At 45.2% G+C, this 19,510-nt stretch overlaps 1 long non-coding RNA gene across 1 annotated transcript; it reads left to right on the top strand.

Moving 5' to 3' along the window:
* Positions 1 to 11,624: 11,624 nt before the first annotated feature.
* Positions 11,625 to 13,861, top strand: LOC141573407 (uncharacterized). Its single transcript, XR_012499097.1, has 2 exons — positions 11,625 to 12,332; positions 13,168 to 13,861. It is a non-coding gene; the product is annotated as an uncharacterized LOC141573407 (long non-coding RNA).
* The last annotated feature ends 5,649 nt before the right edge of the window (positions 13,862 to 19,510 follow it).

Raw genomic sequence — 19,510 nt, forward strand, 5'->3', positions numbered from 1 at the left:
GGAGAGACATTGAAGGTGATTAAGCAAGGAAGGGAGTTTGCAGAAGGGAAGTTAATGCTACCATTCCTATTAACACAGTCAACAGATATACGTGCTAAAGGATGATCTCCTATCCTTCAATTTTTCTCCAGTTTTCAGTCTATGAATAGGTTGCCACTGTGATCATTGTGATATTATTTTGCTGGTTTAATATTTTCAAATTTTCAAAAATTTCAAAATCAGTATGCCATCCCAGGAAGTAGAGAAATGCTTTTAAATGCAGAAAGGAAATTATTTCCATCCTAGAATTCTATACTCAGGCAAACTATCAGCCAAGTATAAGTGCAGGTGAATGACACTTTCATTCATATACAAGCTCAAAAATGCCACCTTCCCCTTGTCTTACATACATTCTGCCATGAAGCATCTGGAGGAGTAAGAGGAAGAAAAGGGAAGATATTGGGTGCCAGAAACAAGGAGTCTAATGCAAGAGCAAAGCTGAGGGAAATCGATGAGATAATCATAAGAAAGATCCTAAGACAATAACTGCACCGTAGCCGAGGCAATACCCCGTCCAGTCCAGACTGAAGCAGGAGGATAGAGAACTAGGAGATGGAAGTCTCTTGGAAGAAACAAAATGGATAAAATTCCTAATATTGTAAACATATCCGGAGAAGACTTAGACAATATTTAGAGATGAATTAGTAATCAGTATATAATAAACTAAGGAAAAGAGAGAATTGTTGATGCTACCAAAAACAAGGAAAGTACAAGAAAGGAAATATAATCTTGAATACATACAGCTCCAAAGTAAATAATTATTTTCATAGTCATAGTAATGTAAAACACCAAACATTGACCAGGTCAAAAATTATGATACAACTATGTTGTGAGTGTGGGGGCAGAGAAAGTGTTGGCGGGGAGGGAGCAAGTGTGAGTGGGGTAGGGGTGCGGGGAGAGGTGTAAGAGTGCCCCAAAGTCATCTTCCTTAGTAGGAAGTTAGGGGATGGAGTCTAAAATTGGAAAACATAGCAATAACAGCATAAGCCTGTTATTTAGACAAATGGAACTAAATAATAGAAGCTACTAGAAGATTTGAAATTGCAACCTCTGGGGAATGTGAAAAGGGAGTTGAGAATGAGCCTTACAGAGTTACGTTTTTTTTACTTTGAAACTATGTACCTGTATAACTTTGATAAAAATAACGTTCTACAAGGATTTACAGTAAATGCTCGAGCTTAGTTCTCTGATCACAGTTTCCTTGTCACCAAATCCCCTCAAAGCCTCAGACCCTTCCAGCTACTAGCGACCAGCTACTGGCTGGCCATTGATATCAGAGCACAGACTGGCCCTGGCAAATGGGTGGCTTAGACTTTACTGAATTCTATGTCTGTTGCAATATCAGATGCTGTGGGACTCTCTTAAAATATTACTATTACCGATGACCTCAGGTTGTGTGCAGCCTAGGGAAGACAAAATGGTGTAAGGAAGGCCCCCAAAGTAGCAGGTCTTTGAAAGAGCTGCTTTGGTCATGGTAGGCTCTAGCCAGGGACAAAGCTACTTAAGCACATCGCAAATGTGGGAGAAACAAAGGTACAACACAATCTAAAAATTAGTTTTTGTCTATGGCTTAAAACTATGTGTTCTCTCCCTCTGGAGCAGGCTGCAAAAATAAAGGACAATTGCTCAGGGAAACCAATATATAGAACTGCTTCTGGGTGAGAAAATCAGAAAAATGCTCTAACACTTTGAGCCCTTCCCCTGGCTGTGTTCTCTATCACCGTACTTCCCTTGGGCTGCCCGGCTTTGGGAAGAAGGGGAGAGAATCATTGTTCAGGAGGGAGGGAAAGCCAATTATTCAATATATGAAGTTTAGAAAGTGTTTCATTTTTCTAAGCTCCCAGTTACTAGTGTATAAGTTCTCTGAAAAATTCTCTTCATCGTTTTCTGTGATTATTTTTTTTCCTTCTAAGCAGCACAAAGCTTTACTAGAAGGCGAGGAGAGTTCCTTGTCTGAATTACTGCCACCATGAAATAGATTGAAAAAAAATATATCATTTTATATCAACCAGTAGCATCCCAGTCCACGGAAGGGTATCTCCTAAAGCTATCAAGGTAGTATCAGAGTATTAATCATTTCTGGAACAGTGAGAGCCCCAACACCAGCCAGCACCCACAAAGGCTGCAACCCCAGGGCCAGCTGCTGCCACCTGGGACACACAACCACTTGGGATTCAATCTCTGAGCTCTGTGACCTGGAGCATGTGCCGGCTGGCTCCTGCTATTTGCCCGGGCACAGGGGCTGAGTGGGCCCTGACCTCCCAGAGCTGGGGGATCACAAAGCCTTGGTCATTATGGCTGAGAGGGCTGGGAAAGGCATAGGATTGCCACAAACACACCCACACACATGTGAGTGTGTGCTAAACATACATAATCAGATATTCCTCATTGTGGACGCACACTTAAATAATCCAGGCTGGCCCCACATGAAGCTGTACAACATCGCGGGTAAGAGCACCGCTTAAGAAGGAGACTGGATTCAGCATTCAGCTGTCAGTTACTTAACTTCTCTAAACCTCTGTTTTCTTATCAGTAAAATGGGGATAATCAAAGCACCCACCTTGGAGGGTTTTATAAGGATTAAATGAAGCCACATGTAAAGAGCTCTAGCCCAGTGCCTTGCATATGAAAAAATTTCCATCAGTGCTAGGTACTGTTATCAATAATAAAAAAATTGAAACTTACGCATAGGTACATTTAGTTAGTACTGGATAAATGTTTGTATTGAGAGTAATAACCATTGTGGACCCAAGAATTCTTCCCTTCTGTAGGAAAGAGTCTTCCTAAAACCTGGGAGAAGGGGGCTCCTGGTGTATCTAAGTATCTATTTTCAGACCACTAAGGATCTGATGGGAAAGTGGAGTTGTGAGGTACAGAGGAGTTCCGTAAGACATTAAATAGATGAAGTCTGAGAAAGTAGAGTGTAACTGGATGGAGATGTAGGGCTTGCTTTGTAAAACTTCCAGCACCCAGAGCACGTCGGGGAGCTCAGCGAGACGGACCACAGGAGCACTGTGCATCCGACTTTCTGTGCTTTCCGCCTGAAGGCAACTTGCTCCTGTGAATAGCAGTTTGGCAGCAAATAAGCATTCTAATGGGTCCTGTAGGTGGCTTTGATAAAGCCTCCTTTTGTTGTGAGGTTGGTGCCCTTCCTGGGTGGAGGGGACTGCCTTTATCCCTAACCCTGAAGGAGAAATGGTCCACAGACCTGAGTATCTAATGGGCTGTCTGCACTCCACACTTCCTGCCTCCCACTAGCCCCAGGGAAGATTCTGGGATGACCCTCCAGAGTTCCTCCAGAGCTCATGCCATGGTTCCCTGGAGCTGGACCCCCTCAGCTAACCACCGCATGCTGCGTGGCTGGGGCCCGGGGGCCAGTGGTGGAGGGTGAGAGATTTTCTTTTTGGTGCCAGCCAAGAAAATGGCCTTTAAAGAGCCTGGCAGTCCCTGGGAGAAGGAGGTGGTTATTTGCCAACATGCTGTGTTTATGTGCTTCCTGACCAAGCCCTTCTTATCTCATGTAGTCTTTGGGTCGCAGCACCCCACACTCTGTAGGGTGAGTGTTACTGTCCCCATTTCACATGGGAGGAGATTAGGGTTATGTGATGTAAGGCGACAGACTCATTAGGTTGTGTCATCTCTTGGCCTCTTGCCCACAGGTTTTTCTGGTCCCACCTCATGGGACCCAGGTATAAAACTAGTCCCTTCTCCATCAAAGGCACCTCTGGCAAGTCAGGGCTGGGATTGTAAAGGGAATTCACACATAGTTCCTGCCATCAGGAAGTTTATAATCCACCTGGTAAAACAAAACACACACATGCTAACGCGTAACTGAAAAATATTACTCAGAAAATAATTTGAGGGTCTCAGATAAATGGTGTGAATGGTATGTGTGTGACAGGGTAGGCAGCAGAGGCAGCTGTCCTTGAAAGCGTTATGTCCTAAATGATGCAAAGCACGTCAGGTCTGAAAGAGGGTCGGACCTGGGCAGGGCAGAGTGCCAAGGGGGCTGCGTGGGGCCCAGGAGGGGTCCAGCTTCAGGAAGCAGAGCAGTTTGAACTGGGCTCTGAAGAACAGACGAGTGGAGAGAAGCTTCCAGGCGGGAAGAAGACAAGCTTGTGTGGTTCCTTTCAGCAGACAGTGGACCTTCCAGAACTGGAAGGTTCTTGTGTGGGTGAAGGGGATGACAGTGAGGAAAAGTCATCAGGACGGGACTGTAGAGGGCCCGCGGGGTGGGCGGGCAGCTGTGACGGTTGACTGTCCTACAGGCAGTGAGACGGGTCTCTGAAATGTCCCAGAAAGGGCGTGAAGTAGGTGCAACGCTCAGAGGGTGATGGGGGCAAGGAGTCCAGGTGGCTGCAGGCCGTCCCAGGTAGGAGTTGATGAGCCAAGATGGAGAGGTGAGTTTACCCTGAGTGATGAGGAGCAGGGCTTTGGGGTCAGATGGACCTGGATGGCGACCCTGGGTGTGATCCTGGGCCAATTACTTTACCTCCCTGGACTTCAGAAATAGTACTCAAATATGTAGATGAAAATGTAAATAATAGCGGTACCTGTCTCCTGGCAGAAAGTTTAAAAAGGATTCAGAAGTGCTCAGGGCCGTGCCTGGCGTACAGGAGCTATCACACAATAACAACTACTACTACTGTTGCTATTATTATTTCGGTTAGTGTAGGGCCAAAGGGAGGGAGGGGTTAATGACAGGAGACTCCGGTCTAGGAACCTGAAAGGAGGAGAGGTGTGGACCCAGAAGGATGGCAGCCTCAATAGGCCTCTGGGGTCAGATGCTCCACAGTCTGGAGCCCGGGGTGGGGTGGGGTGGGGTGGGGTGGTCTGCCTCGGCAGAGTAGAAGCCCCTCCCTCCTTTCTTCTCTTTTCTGTCCTACCTGCCTCCAGCTTCTAGAAATCAGACTTCATTCTCAGAAGGAATGAGCATGAGGCTCCTTGGTGGGGATCTAATGCTACAGGGAAAGACTTCCCCCTTTCTTATTCTGTCTCCCATACACGGCTGGGGGGCAGGCAGGGAGAGATGGGGGCGATGGGACCTAGAAATTCAGAGCCAAGGCAGCCCCTCGGCCCGCAGCGCGGCGCTCAGAGGCAGCTGGAGCGCCAGGCAAGGGCTTTCCCTGTGAGAATCAGTTTCAAATATGAGGTTGATTTTATTTTCCCCCGTTGCAATTAACTGAGAAAAATATTTCAAAGCTGTATAATTAAAGGCCGGCGTTTTATTAGGGTTTAAAATAGTCGCTATGAAATTTGCTCCTGCCACTGGTAATTACAACGTACATCTTAATATCCCCCTGCTTGCCAGCCACGAGATAACAGCGCTGTGTGTGCTGCATTTGGCTCTGCAGAGAAGGTAAAATCCTTATCTTATCTCCATCTGCACACAACAACCAGCCTCTCTTCCAATTCAACCCTAATCTTCTTAGTAAATAATACTGATATTTTTCACCATAACAAAATGGAGCTGGTGCCAGATTCTCACTGATAACACCTCTCGTTTACACACCATCCTCTGTCAAAATCGGCCCGATTTTTCATAATCTCTTTAACTTATCAAAAAATATACTTTTTACATTTGGCCATAGTAAGTTCTTTTCTACCAAATAATAATATTATAAATAAATCCCTTTGCCTACAGCTGACTCATTGCAAAGACACTCGGCCTCCTCATTTTCTTCATGAATGGGAAATTGTTCTGCCCTTCAGTCTTCCTCTAACTTTGGGGTCCACACCAAGCAAATTGTTCCCAGGCAGGCCCGGAGCCATCTTTGTATCTCACAGAGGGTCAGCTGGGTCCAGGATGTGCAGGCTTGTTCTTTATTTTCGTTGTCCTGGGTGGTAGACTTCCCCTACCTCCTCCTCCATCCACCTTCAGCTCGGTCTGCCCAGGGAAAATGCCGCGATTTCAGGTAAACCCTGGCAGACTCTTCCCCATCCGGCAGACCACCCGCCCACCCATACACACTGGGACAGGCCTCTGCTTAGAGCCCCTTGTCAGCAGCTACTGGGGCCCAACTGCCTTCTCCTGCTGCCTTTCAGTGTGAGTCTCAGATTGTCACACACCAGGGAAGGCAAAACCGAGACATGTTCATCACTCAGCAGGCATTTATGGAGCACTTATTGTTTGCCTATTCCAGGCTTAGCCCAACAGGGATTCCAGAGATGGGAAAGCACAGTTTCAGCCTGCCAGAAGCCCACCACGTCTGCAGGAATCTCTCTCCAGGCATGAAGAAAACTTCCAACGGGGAGGAGGATTGACATTTAAGAAATGTAAGATGTTACAGGAAAAATAGGATTGGGGCAAGGAGGTTGAGCCCTTGGAAGGCTTTCAAATATTTGTGTAATCACTAAGATAAAGCAGAAAGATGAAGATAGCAACAAAGACACTATCAATAACATTTCCCACCAGGCAAATTAATTGGCATTGGACTGGGAGATTCCAGTTCTCATTTCCAATTTCCTTGTTCACTAGAAACTTTCTGTGATTTCCCTCTCCTGCAGTTTCCATAACATGCTCGTAAATTTGCTTTGCCTTGTTGCAGATAATGTACACCTAAGAGGGGTTTTATTTTCTGTCTGCTCTCCTTCCAAACGCCCGATAATTTTTCATTCTATGATGTCCCCATCGTGGGCAGCTGCCTCCTATCTCCAGCGTCTTGATTCCCTGGGGTGAGGGTCTCCTCTTTCCCCCAAGACCCCAATGAATCCAGAAGCTTGAGACAGCAAAGGCTGGGGTGCTCTGTGTTTAGGCATTTCTCAGGCCCATGTGGCTCTTAAATACACAGGGTTGTGGGACGTGGGCTCTGTCCCTGGCACATGTCCTGCCAAAGCATGTGGCACCAGCCCCTCTATCCCATGTGCCTCTTGTCCTCAAGCCTTTGTTCTGTTTGCTCTCCTTATCTTCCTTTATCTTTTCCAAGGTGGTGTTGAAAACTCTTTCGTTTTTTATTCTCCTCCATCTGCCTCACATGCCCTTCTTACTTCTGATAGCCAGTTGCCTCATCATCTAGGAGGCAGGAGGGTATCATTATTAAGAATCAGAATTAGACAGAGCTGTGCTTGCATCCTAGCTCTGCCACTGGCCTGCTGTGTGACTTTGGGCAAATTGCTTAACCCCTCTGGTCCTCAGTTTCCTTATCTCTAAAATGGACATAATAATAAACCTATCTCATGGGACCAATGTAAGGTATTTTATAATCTGATTTTAAAATCTGCTTATGTACCTGGATCAATAAAGGCTCAATAAGTGATAGTTATGATTAATAATAATATTAATTGGAACGCAAAGAAAGGAGTTATCGATGTCAATATCATTGGCTGGGAATCTATCCAGAGCCATGGAAGGTCATGACAGCAGCTCACAGAAGGCCAGGCAAGTTCTTTAAAGAGGCCTCTCAGCATTATGATCCGGAGACACCTTCAAAAACTCAGTGTTTGCTAGGCCCACGGACTTCTTGGTAACAGCACAAAGGGCACAGACGGTACAATAAATGACTTCGAGTCCTGGTTAATAATAAATAATAAGGACCCCAAAATGTGCAAAATTCATTTTTCAAAGTAAAATTCTTCCTGATCATTCCAAGAGGCCAGTTTAATCCAAATTTCATCTAGTGAGTTCTCCAAGATCTCAGGGTTGCTATTGACATGCCCCTAGTGAGGAATTTTTGTACAAAAACAACTAAATAGAGATGGATCTTGGTGCCAGACCTGTCCCCCTCTCCGTCCTTGAGGGACAGTCATCCTGCAGTGTGGCCACCCTGCTGGTTCCATGTCTGCAGCCTCTCCAGCGGCTCCTCCGAGGTTCTCTCCTCTTCCTCGTCACACCCACGCCGTTGAAGCAGAAGGTACTCTGTGTCGGTCACTCCCTAGCAGTTGTTTGGACTTGTATATTATATATTCACTGTGCCCCAGGCACTTATGCTGGACTCTATGTATTATCTCACTTAATCTTCCAACAGTCCCGCTGGGCAGGTATTCTCTGGGCCCCTACCATTACCAGGCTTGCCCCTCCAAGTTGACACAACCCTCCACTGGTCCCTGGTGTTCTTTCTCCACCTTAGAAGGCCCTGCCACATCCCATGAACTGGAGAAAAGACTTTCAGACCTTTCCCAACCCTCACGGCCTCGCCCTCCCTGACCTCTAGTCACTATGGCATAGTTATTTCATTGGACAATGTGTATTGTGCTTTTTTTCCAGCAAGATTCTTTTTTTTATTTTTTATTTTTAGAGGTGGGGATAATTAAGTTCATTCATTCATTCATTTATTATTATTATTATTTTTAATGGAGGTACTGGGGATTGAACCCAGGACCTCGTGCATGCTAAGCACACGCTCTACCACTGAGCTGTACCCAGCCCCTCCAGCAAGATTCTGAGTCTTGTTCAGGCACAGATCACACCACAGAAGCATGGATGTCCAGGGCTAGAAGTTGTGTTAGACATCTTTTCATCCAACACCTCATTTTACAGATGAGGAAACAGAAGTCTGTAGAGGTGTAATACATCTTGTTTTGCATTCTCTGTGACTTCCTGCACTGGGTGGGGCAGGGGTACATAGTAAATGCTCAATAAATACCAAGGCCTTCTGTTTGGATCCAGCATTGCTGCAATATTTACTATGAGACCTTTGGTGCAAGCCTCTCTAACACTTGTTTTAATGGACTATGTTCATAACATATACAACATACAGGTATCCCACTTTAAGAGAATCTAATATGCCCAAACTGACATGAATTATTCATTCTAAAAAGCAGGGCTCCTTTAAATAGCTGCTGTATCTATGAGAGGATTGGATTTTAACACTGACTTTAGACGGACATTTTCAGCCATGGGACAATCGCAGAGAAGAAGGCTCTCGTGTGCTTCACCTACTTTACAAATGAAGTGGGTCTCTGAAGGAGCGATAGTCCAACAGATTTGCCCCTGAATCTGAACCTTGGTTAAGGAGTCATCACCAGACTCAGGCTGGCTGGATCAATGGGCAGATGTGGATATGTAGATCTGGCAGCTCTAGGAAGCCAGATCTCCAGGTGAAAAGGTGGGAGGTGGGAGGTGGGAGGTGGCCAAGTCAGCATCTCGGCCCACTCAGCTGGGTGCAGCCGGCCCCGCCACCACCATCATTCTCAGACAGTGCACAGCAGTCACGGCTCAGGCCCCAAATGCTACCCACTCCTTCCCTGCCCTGCCATCTGTCATCCCAGTCTCTCCTCCTGACATGTCCTCATCCCTCCATAGTCCCTCTCCCTGCCTATGTAAAGATGAACGGGAGAAGGGAAATAGCCAAGTAACAGTGTTAAAAATAGGTTTTCTATTATCTGGGCGGTTCTTTGATGTTCCATCCAAAAAAAGACCCTGGCCCTTTAAGAAGTCAGGCTACAAAGGTTGGAAGCTCTTGCAAACAAGGCTAGAGCAATTCTGAGAAGATTAATTAGAAGTAAACTGCTGACACAGGGACATTAAGTGCCTCTATGAATTCTCTGCCCTTCTCAATTATCCACCCTGGAAGAAAGCCTGTTCTACTGCGCCCAAGTTCCCATAAATAGAGTCCACCGTTGACCTGATTGCTGGAGTCCACGGCTAAGCATGAGGCCTGAGGAATAAATCTGCCCTCAGGGGCCTCCCAACCCTTGCCAGAGACTGCAAGTGACCCGGTATCCTTTAGGATCTGAAACAGAGAAGTTCTTATGTGAAATCTGCCTTCACTGCTCAGCCCCCATTACCCTCTGCTCGCCTCCCCACTCTGTGGACCTCTCAACACCTCAAATTTAGTCTGTACTTGAGTGTTTTGCACTCACTGCCGTGTTGTTCCGTCATGATTCCCTACTGTTTCATTTGGTTATATTTTATTTACTCAATTATTTCATAAGCCTAATAATAATAATAGCAAACCTTTAGTAAGTGACTGTTATGGGCCAGACACTGTGCTTAACACTTGGCATACATAATCTCACTTAATCCTCAAATGACCCTGAAGGTTAAGTATTATATTCCCATTTTACATATGAGGAAACTGAGGCTCAGCGAAGGTAAACACTGTCTGACTATTTACTACACTACACTACCCTTTCATCCCTCTGCATGATCCAGGGGCAAGCTCTTCCCTTCCCTCCCCATTGGGGCTCCACACATCACACCTATTGGGCAAATGCCACACCCCAGTGTCTCCCCCATCTGCCAGGCTTGGAGCTCAGGTTCACAGATGCTGAGATGTGTCTTCTCATGGATGGACTGTGGAACACAGACCCTCTGCACCCCTCTGCCCTACTCCGCTGCTTGGTCTGTCTGGCTGCTTGTACCAGGGTGGTGAGGATTATTGGGTGATGAGACAAGGGCTCAGACATCTGGAAGGCAGTATCTGCTTACACCTTCCAGAATGCGAGACTTTAAAGTGGCCACAGTGGTTGATGTTTGCTCTGCAGCAGCTGGGGCAGCCCAGTTGGAATGTTGGTGAGGGTGCAGGAGGCTCTCAGAGTCAAGGGCAGACCCTCCCTGCCAAGTATAGACCTGCCCTGCACGTGGCAGCCTTAATTGGACCCTCGTTTATTATTGTAATGAGGATCCCTTTTCTAATGTGTTTTTTCCTAGCCCTCGTGTGGCTGAACTGTTATTTTTCTCACTTGACTTTTTTTTTTTTTTTTGCCTATGAAATGTTTTGGATAAATATGCAGCTGAAATGGCTTGTTACTGACTGTGTACATTTTTAGTTGAATGAAAAGTAAAGAAATACAGAATTTCGCATATGAAATATTCTGTTAATGTTATATAATTTGGCTGCAGAGTATCATTTGGCTTTTATGAAAGGGTTTGGTGAAACCCTCAGGAATAGCAGATGGCTAACATGCAGTAATTATCGGTTACTGAATATCACTTATATCATACTGATCTATTCATACAAGTATAACCACATTAAATGTATAATTTTTTTTAAAGACAATATGTAATGTGATTGCTGAAAACAATGGCAGGACTTTACATAAAATGGAAGGGGTCAGTGATCCTAGGGGCCCTGTTTGGGCTGTCGGGCCCCCCTCCCCATCGTGCGTTGCCCTCTGCTCTGGATTTTTCCAGGGAGCTGGGCTCTGCCGGCACACAGCTGGTCAGGGCAGGACTGCGAGGAGGGATGTCGTGTGGAGGTCAGCACTTGAGCAGATGTTTCGAATTCTCGGTTTGGAAGCTGATGTTTAGGACCAGGAGCGACTGCCAGTCTCAGCATAATTTCTCTTTGGCTGTGAGTCAGTGAGGATTTGGGGACCCCAGAATGGAACCCAAGTTGGTCCAACAGTGAAGCGCTCTACAGGCTAGGAATCCCATGACAACTCCCCTGGAAGCTCACAGACATCCCCAGTCCCCTGCCCCTTCCCTGTCACTCTGTTTCCAGAGAATGAAGACCCAGTCCAGGTAGCTCAAGTAACTGCCCTATGGGGAAAGTCAAAATTCTTTAACAGCAAGTGCCTAGTCAATGGTGGCTGCCTCACTGACACACTTCAAAGCTAACTCAGTGCCTGCTGGCTTAGGATTAGGCTGGCAAATAGGTTTCAACTCCTGGTCCAATTCTGATCAATCAGTTGTGGCTTGTTGGAGCACCTTCTTGAGGGATCTGAAGGAATCTGAAGAGTCCCCATCTGAGAAGAGGGGTCCTGTCATCAACTAGTGATGTCTGCCATGGACAAGGGCAGAGGGCAGAGCAAGAGTTTGTTGCACATTTGATAATCCAGCTTGCTCTAGACTGAACATGTCTCCCTGAACTTCATACGCTGAAGCCTAACCTTCATTGTAATGGTATTTGGACATGGGGCCTTTGGGGGGTGATTAGGTCATGAGGGTGGAGCCCTCGTGAATGGGATTAATGCCCTTATAAAAGAGACCCCAGAGAGCTCCCTCACCCCTTCTACCACGTGAGAACACAGAGAGAAGATGGCCATCTGTGAACCGGGAAGCCCTCAGCAGACACCCTGTGCTAGCACCTTGATCTTGGACTTCAGAACTGTGGGAAATAAATTTCTGTCCTTTAGAAGCTACCCGGTCTATGGTATTTTGTTATATCAGCCAAACACAGCTCTGCTTAGCCGTAGGTGTAACCCCATCATCACCTCCTCAGGGAAGCCTGCCCTGACTTTTCAGCAACACAGCACAGGGCCTGAGAACACAGGCCCACCACTGGCGTCTGAATTCCGACCCTGCTACTTACCAACTTTGTGACCTTGAGCAAATCTTTCAACTTCTTTTTCCTGCAGTTTCCTCATCTGCAAAATGGGACCAATCCTAGCACTCCCCTCAGAGGATGACTGTGAGTATTAAATGAGCTGAGGGATAAATTAGGGATTGGGGATTAACAGATACACATTACTATATATAAAATAGATAAACAACAAGGCCCTACTGTACAGCACAGGGAACTATATTCGATTTCTTTTAATGAGCTGTAATGGAAAAGAATCTGGGGGAAAAAATGTATATAGTTGTATAACTGAGGAGCTTTGCTGTACACCTGAAACTAACACTGTAAATCAACTACACTTCAATTTAAAAAAATTTTTTAAAAGAGCTGACACACTGATATTACCTACTATCTCCTGATCGTCCTCATCCAGTTAGAGTTTACATTTGCGGGGAGGTATTCAGTTAGCATCTGCTTCTCCTCACTACTGTGTGCCCAGGAAATGGGAACGGATGCCCTCCTGGGCTGAATGACTCATCCCACATGAGAAAGAACTGATGGCTCTGAGGACACTGAGCTCTCCTCCTGGTTATTTTCTCCTATGACTTACAGTCGTTCCAACATTGCTGCAAAAGAAAGAGAGAGATGGTGGGGGAGAGGCTGCAGGGAAGACAAAAAGAAGGGGGAACAATTTGGAGAGGCGAGAGAAAAAACTAAGGGCAAAGGGGGAGGGACAGGAGAAAATAGAGGGAGACCACCTTTTAAAATGTGGGAAACAGGAAAGATAAGAAAGTTGAATAAACAAGTGAGGAGAGGAGGGAAGGAGTGGAAGGAAAGTCCAAACTCTGAAGGAGGTGAACATGTTGGAGGACAGGGGTATCAGTCCAGGGAATGAGGCAACTGGGAGCCCCAGGATGTCTGAGAGCCCTGGACCCTGGGACAGGTTCTTTGTGTTTGTTGGCAGGTGGAGGAGGGGACCCGCTCCCAGGCTGAGAGCATGAACTCTGGACATGGCTGTCTTAGTGTGAATCCTGACCTCCCCCCTTCCACATACTGCCTGGATAACCTTGAGCAAGCCGCTTATCTGGACTCTGGTTTCCTCACCTGTAAAACTGTGATAGAGAGGACCTATTTCACAGCATCATTGTACAGTCTGCCTGCCTTCTGCATCTGTGGGTTCCATCAACCATGGACCATGTACTGTGTTTAGAATCTGCAGTTGGTGTAATCCACGGATGTGGAACCGCGGATACGGAGGATCGGCTGACTCTGGGACTTGAGCATCCACGGATTTTGGTATTCATGGCAGGTCCTGGAATCAACTCCCTGTGGATTCAGAGGGACAATCATAGTACTGAAATAACCCATGTAAAATGGTTTAAGTTGTCAGCACACCATAAACTCTCAATGACTAATAACAGTAAGAATTGTTATTATTAGAAAATGCCCTTTCCATATTAATTTTAAAGAAATCTTGTTTGTATCTTCAAAAATACTGTTTGGAAATGCATTAACTGTGTATGTCAATTTGAGATGATTTGTCATCAGATGTGTGTTGTGTCCTTCAATCAATGAATATGGTGTGTTTGCCTGACAGCTGAATGTCACTGGCATGTGTTTCTCTAAGACGACCTAAATAAAAGGTCATTTTTCATTTCTTTCATTACCAAAAAGAAAAAAAGAAAAAGAAAATGCTAAGTGGACCTCAGAGTCTCTCATGCAGCCTCCCTGCGCTATGGTTTTCCATGCCCGAAGCTCAGGAGTACGAAGCTTGCAGCACCAGAAGTTAACTCACTTCAGCACCCTTTTATGGAGCATCCCTCTGTTTCAAGCTCTGTGCTGGGGATACAGAAAAGGCCCCAGAAGCCACTTGGGGCCCTAGATAGGTACTGAAGCCCATTCTTAATACAACCTCACTGGTAAGTTGGGCTTTCTCACTCCCAGCACAAGTCTCCACCACTAGAGTGGGAGGAGAAGGTCAGAGGCTGTGAACTGAGTGAGACAGAGGGAAGCCAAGGGGAAGGTGGAAAGGGGTGCACGATTCCAACAATCAGATTCCAGCTCCAGCCCCAAATGCTGGGAGACCTTGAGTCTGTTGACTTCCCTGAGCCCCGGCTTTGCACATTTTTCCAGCTGGGGAAATAATGCCTGCTGTAACCTATTTGTAGGATTACAAGAAAGTGGAGACCACTCAAATGCCCAGAGTTTTTTAATATGGGTTTTTTTTTTAGCTTTATTGAGGTGTAACTGACAAATAACATTGTAAGCTATTTGAAGTGTACAATGTGGTGATTTGATATTCATATGGATTCCCCACATTGAGTGAATTAACACACCCATCATCTCACATGTTTACCTTTTTTTTTTTTTTTTGGTGAGAACATTTAAGCTCTACCTTCTTAGCAAATTTCCATCGTACAATACAGTGTTAGCAACTATAGTCAGGTTTTCTTATCGTAATAATTATTTGTGCTCAAAAGGATGATAAAATTGCAAGCCAGCCTAGAAAATCCTTCTGGAGGACTTTTTTTTTTTTTTTAAAGAAATAAATAAAGGCTTTGACTAGTATTAAAAAAACAATGAGAAGGGGGCTCAGGTTGGTGGAGGGAAGAAGCTCTCAGGGGAGACGTGCTCAGGGCAAAGTGGTGGCCGGATGGCCTGTAAATTGTGGGACTGGAGTGAACCCTTGCCCCTCTCTGAACTTCCTCCTTTGGGGACTGCACAGGAAGGCAAGGTCCTGAAATACCGTAAGAATGGTGTTTCTCATTCCTCTCCAGTCCAAACAAGGAAGCCGGGAAATCTTGCAAGGGCACGTTTTAGTTCAAAGGCCTCAAGTCCAAAGATCAGAGTAAGTTCAGCTGGAGTCAAGGACTGAGGCCTCAAATGCTCACATGGTCTAGCCCCAGGCCCCCGAGTCTCCCCAGGCACCTTCACTTCTGAGAAGGCTTTGACTGGGTCTTGCCTATTGAATTTAGACCACTGATATTTTGGCTGATGCAGGGTTGGTCAAATCAGAAAGTAGTGGTTGGTTGGCAAACGACTTCTTTCCACGTAAAATTATATGAATAATAGAAAAGAACTCACTCATTCGTTTGTTCATTCAAGAACTATCTATTAATGAATGAATTCTAGAGGCTGAATGGAAACTAATATGACTGTTGGGTTCTTCCCTGGGTTGATGCTCATGTGGCCATTTTGTAATGTGAAACCACAAATTTAGAGGGACTGTTGGACTACTTTAAATGTATCCCATTTCCAAATATCTTTTCAGAAAGGCAATAATATTTATAATTCAGCACCACAAAAAGTTTCCTCATGTACCCTCCCAGGCAATACTATCCTCACTGCCACCAAAAGGAAACTTCTATCACCAAAAATCCATTTTGCCTGTTTTTGACTTTCATATAAATGGGATCATACATAGAGTATGTACTCTTGTGTATCTGGCTTCTTCACTCAACAATATGTTGTTGCATTTATGAGTAGTTTGTTCTTTTTCCTTACTATGTAATATTCCACTGTGTGACTATACCACCAATTTATTATTGAAGGGCATCTGGGTTATTTCCAATTTGGGACTATTACAAATACAGTTTCTATGAATATTCTTTTAAATGTCTTTTTGGTATCATAGGTACTCATTTCTGTCAGGTACATACTCACTCAGTCTTAAGTCTACCAGGTTGAAATGGATCTTTGTGGCCACTTGATTCAAGCAATGCCTATATCCCTAAATTGAAAGTAAGTGTCTTTGGATTCCACTAGTTTGCAATAAGCAGTGGAGCAGTCATATCACTCAAAGACTTTCCATGTTGGCTTCTATTCAACAGATCTGAAACCACAATCAACTTTTTTTTTTAATTTTATTTTTTTAATGGAAATACTGGGGATTGAACCCATGATCTCATGCATGCTAAGCTTACACTACCACTCAGCTCTACCCTGTCCCCACAACCAACTTTTCTTAGAGATAATTGTGCTGAGCATACACTCAGGGAAAGTGTACATGATGTACACAATACATCATACAATCATATGCAGAATTCTGAGTCTATGAGCTACATCAGACTCAGAGCAACTTAAAAATCAGAGTAAATGTTTTTTATATCAAGAGTCAAGTGGCCTGGAAAAACTAACTTTAAAATGTGACCCACAACGTTCTGAGCAGATAAAAGGAGGTCAAATCTGCACAAACCCTTACTGAATTGATGGCGTTGGAGAACCAGTGGACAAAGGTGAACGCTCTGGAGACCTTCCATCCCGACTCTCATGTCCGCTTGCAGTTCTGTCCTTATCTTTTTTGTCTCATCATTACGAGTTGAACTCATCATGGCCACTGTCATAAACAGTTTCCCAAGGGCAGAGGGCTCACGGGTAGCTTCAAGCACCTGTATTATCTGGTCCATGGAACCCAGCAGGAGTTGATGTGAAAAATATTTAATTATGAACTTTGGGCATGTCGTACTTTTCTCATCTACTAGTGATATGAGGGAATTTGGACTGTGGTTTGAGAGACAGGTAATAGTAGTAGGGGAAGCAGCTGTCATCTGCTGAGCACTGGTCACTGTGCTAAGCACCTCACGTTGCTTTTCTCCACTCTGTTAGCCTCACCGTTCTAAGTGCCTTGCCCAGGATTCAGCTGTTAGTAATCTGCAGTGGTCCCGAACCAGGAGCCCTTAGCCACAAAACCCAGGCTCTCTCCTCTACCTCATGTAGCAAACTTGTGCTTATATGTCACTTTCCAGTTTGCCAAGTGCTGCTTCATACATTTACATCATTTAATTTTCCTTACAAGCAGAGCCGGGTATGCACTTCCGCTTACCAGTGTCACACAGCTGATAAGTGGCAGAACCGACATTTGAACCCAAGTTGCCTGACACGAAGTCCAGCTCCCTTTCCACTGTCCCCCAGCTACCTTCCAGTAGACGCCTTCTCCCAAAGTCCTCAGAATGAATCTTGTTCCGACACCTTGCATCTAATGGCAATTCAAGTTACCTAGAAACTGAAGAGAGAAATTGCTTGCTTGAAAATAGAGTGCTCTAAGAAAATTCGAGGCTCTCGGCTGTGTTGAGGGGGAGCAGGAGCTTGTCCCACTTGGGCCAAGTTGTACGGAGCAGTGACATAACCACAAGGGCCAGGTGTGGCAGGAAATGAGGTGAACCACAGAACAGATTTTCTTTCCTCAAGACAAATGCGAAACTGGTAGGAAAATAGTCCAGGGTACGCATACTGCTACTCACCCTCCCTATCCCAATCAAAAATAGTTCTCCGGCATATTGTTCTGTTCTCATCCTTTGAAAGATATTATGTGTTGTTCATTGAAAGGTGTCTGCTCTTTGGAAAGTACAATGTTTCGTATAAATGCAGGGCGGTGGTGTCGTTATTGTTATCGTGATTATTTCTGCAGGGGAAGAAGGGGAGGGGCTGGGGCCGGGGCTGAGGTTCCTTCCCCAGCCCCGTCCCTCCTGCCGCGTCTGCTAACTGATCGGCAGGATGCCTCTGCTAGGTGTCGATGGAAGAGTCAGACCCGCGGTATTGTCTGAGGACATCACGAATAACGCAGGCAGAATGATTCAAGAAGAAATCAATGGTCCTAAAAATAGCAAACAGACGTTCCCAGAATAACATCTTAATGGGAAAAAGAGGGATTGGATGATGAGTTGTATTGTAAAGAGTCAAGTGTTTTTAAAATGTCTATGGAGAAAGATGAGTGATCAGTCTATGAAAGGACGATGAAAGCCTTGGGGACATTCAGGCTGAGGGGCCCCTGGACCCCAGCCCTTGGCAGGGCCCGCTGGGAGAGGACTCGCCTTCCTCCTTTTAGCTACAACGTCTTCCTAGCACCTTGGAGGAGAGAGCCGTTGATGAGACAACCTCCTGGTAATAAAAGTCACCAAGGAAATCAGGAGCATGCGAGCCATGGAAAAGCATTCACGAACATACAGGCACGCACACACGTGTGTGCACACACACCTGCTCTAGTTTTGGTTGTTGGGTTCGTTGTGTTGTATTACACTATGCTGCATTGATTTGTGTGGGTCTGTTTGAATTTGAGTGAATTGTGCTGAATTCATAATTGTCCTCAGCGTGCAGGTAAAGCAGGTAGATCTTCCCAATTTCAACCAGAGGGGAGGAGTCAGTCTTCAGCTGAGAATCCCGAAGTTCAAAGAAGTGCCACCTTACCAGGACTCTTCAGAGCTCTCTCTGGCCTTGCTCTCCAGGATAATGATGAAGAACCACAGAGAAAATGCAGATGGGGGTCCCCAACAAGAGTGCCCTGGTGAGGCTCTTAGATTCCACTGTGCTCCCCATCACCACCTCCACAGTGAGTCTCTGTTGGTCCATTGCAGGATCTGGGGTCAAGCTTATTAAGAAAGGTACATTTTTATTACTAATCATGACCATAAAAGATTTTTCCAACTCTTACTCCTGAAGATAATATTCCTGTTGCAAAGTTTGCAAAAATAATGGAGCTTAACTGGTATTAGTAACCTAATGACTAAACAGGACTGGAATTCTATATTAGCAAGATGGCTGCCCATGTGGAGAGGCTTTTGAAGGTGCAACATGGAAAATCTCAATTAATTAGGAAGCTTTTGGCTTCAAGTAACAGAAGATCTAACAGTAGTTTAGTGATGAGGCTGTTTATTGTTTATTTTTTAAAAGTACAGAGATTGGTGGTCCAAGGGTCTGTTTAGAAATCTAATACTATCATCAGGGGATCAGGCTCTTTGCATTCTTTATTCCACTGTCTTGAGCTTCTTAGCTTTTGCCAAGCTTATTGCCTCATGGTTACAAGTTAGCTGCCACTCCTCCTTAACATAAGAACGTGCAAAGAAAGGAGGGAAAGGGGCAAAAGGGTTTTCTCCTTGGGCTGCTCTTTTGTCATGGAGGAAAATTTTCCCCAGGAACCGCAGCAGACTTCCCATCGTATCTCATGGAGAGAATGGTGAGCATAGAAATTCTTGGGCTCTGAGTTTATACTCGCTCTTCCACTTAATACCTGTGTGAACCTGGGAAAACTCTGTGTCTCTATTTCAGTGGCCATAAAATCATCAAAATAATAGCACCTACCTCACAAGGCTGTTATGAGGACTGAAAGAGTCACTACACACAGAGAACTTAGAACAGTGACAAGTACATTGCAAGTATTCAATACAAGTTAGCTATTATTTTCAGTAACCTTATCGTCATCCTCATCCTCACTTCCTTGGCCAGATATGCATCATATGCACAAGAGTGTCTCTCAGCTGAGAGGTTCTGAAGTTAGAGTCATCAGCAAGAATTTGAGTCTTTAAGAGCCTTTT

Source organism: Camelus bactrianus, chromosome 15 (genome assembly GCF_048773025.1).
Source record: "Camelus bactrianus isolate YW-2024 breed Bactrian camel chromosome 15, ASM4877302v1, whole genome shotgun sequence".
Lineage (NCBI taxonomy): Eukaryota > Metazoa > Chordata > Mammalia > Artiodactyla > Camelidae > Camelus > Camelus bactrianus.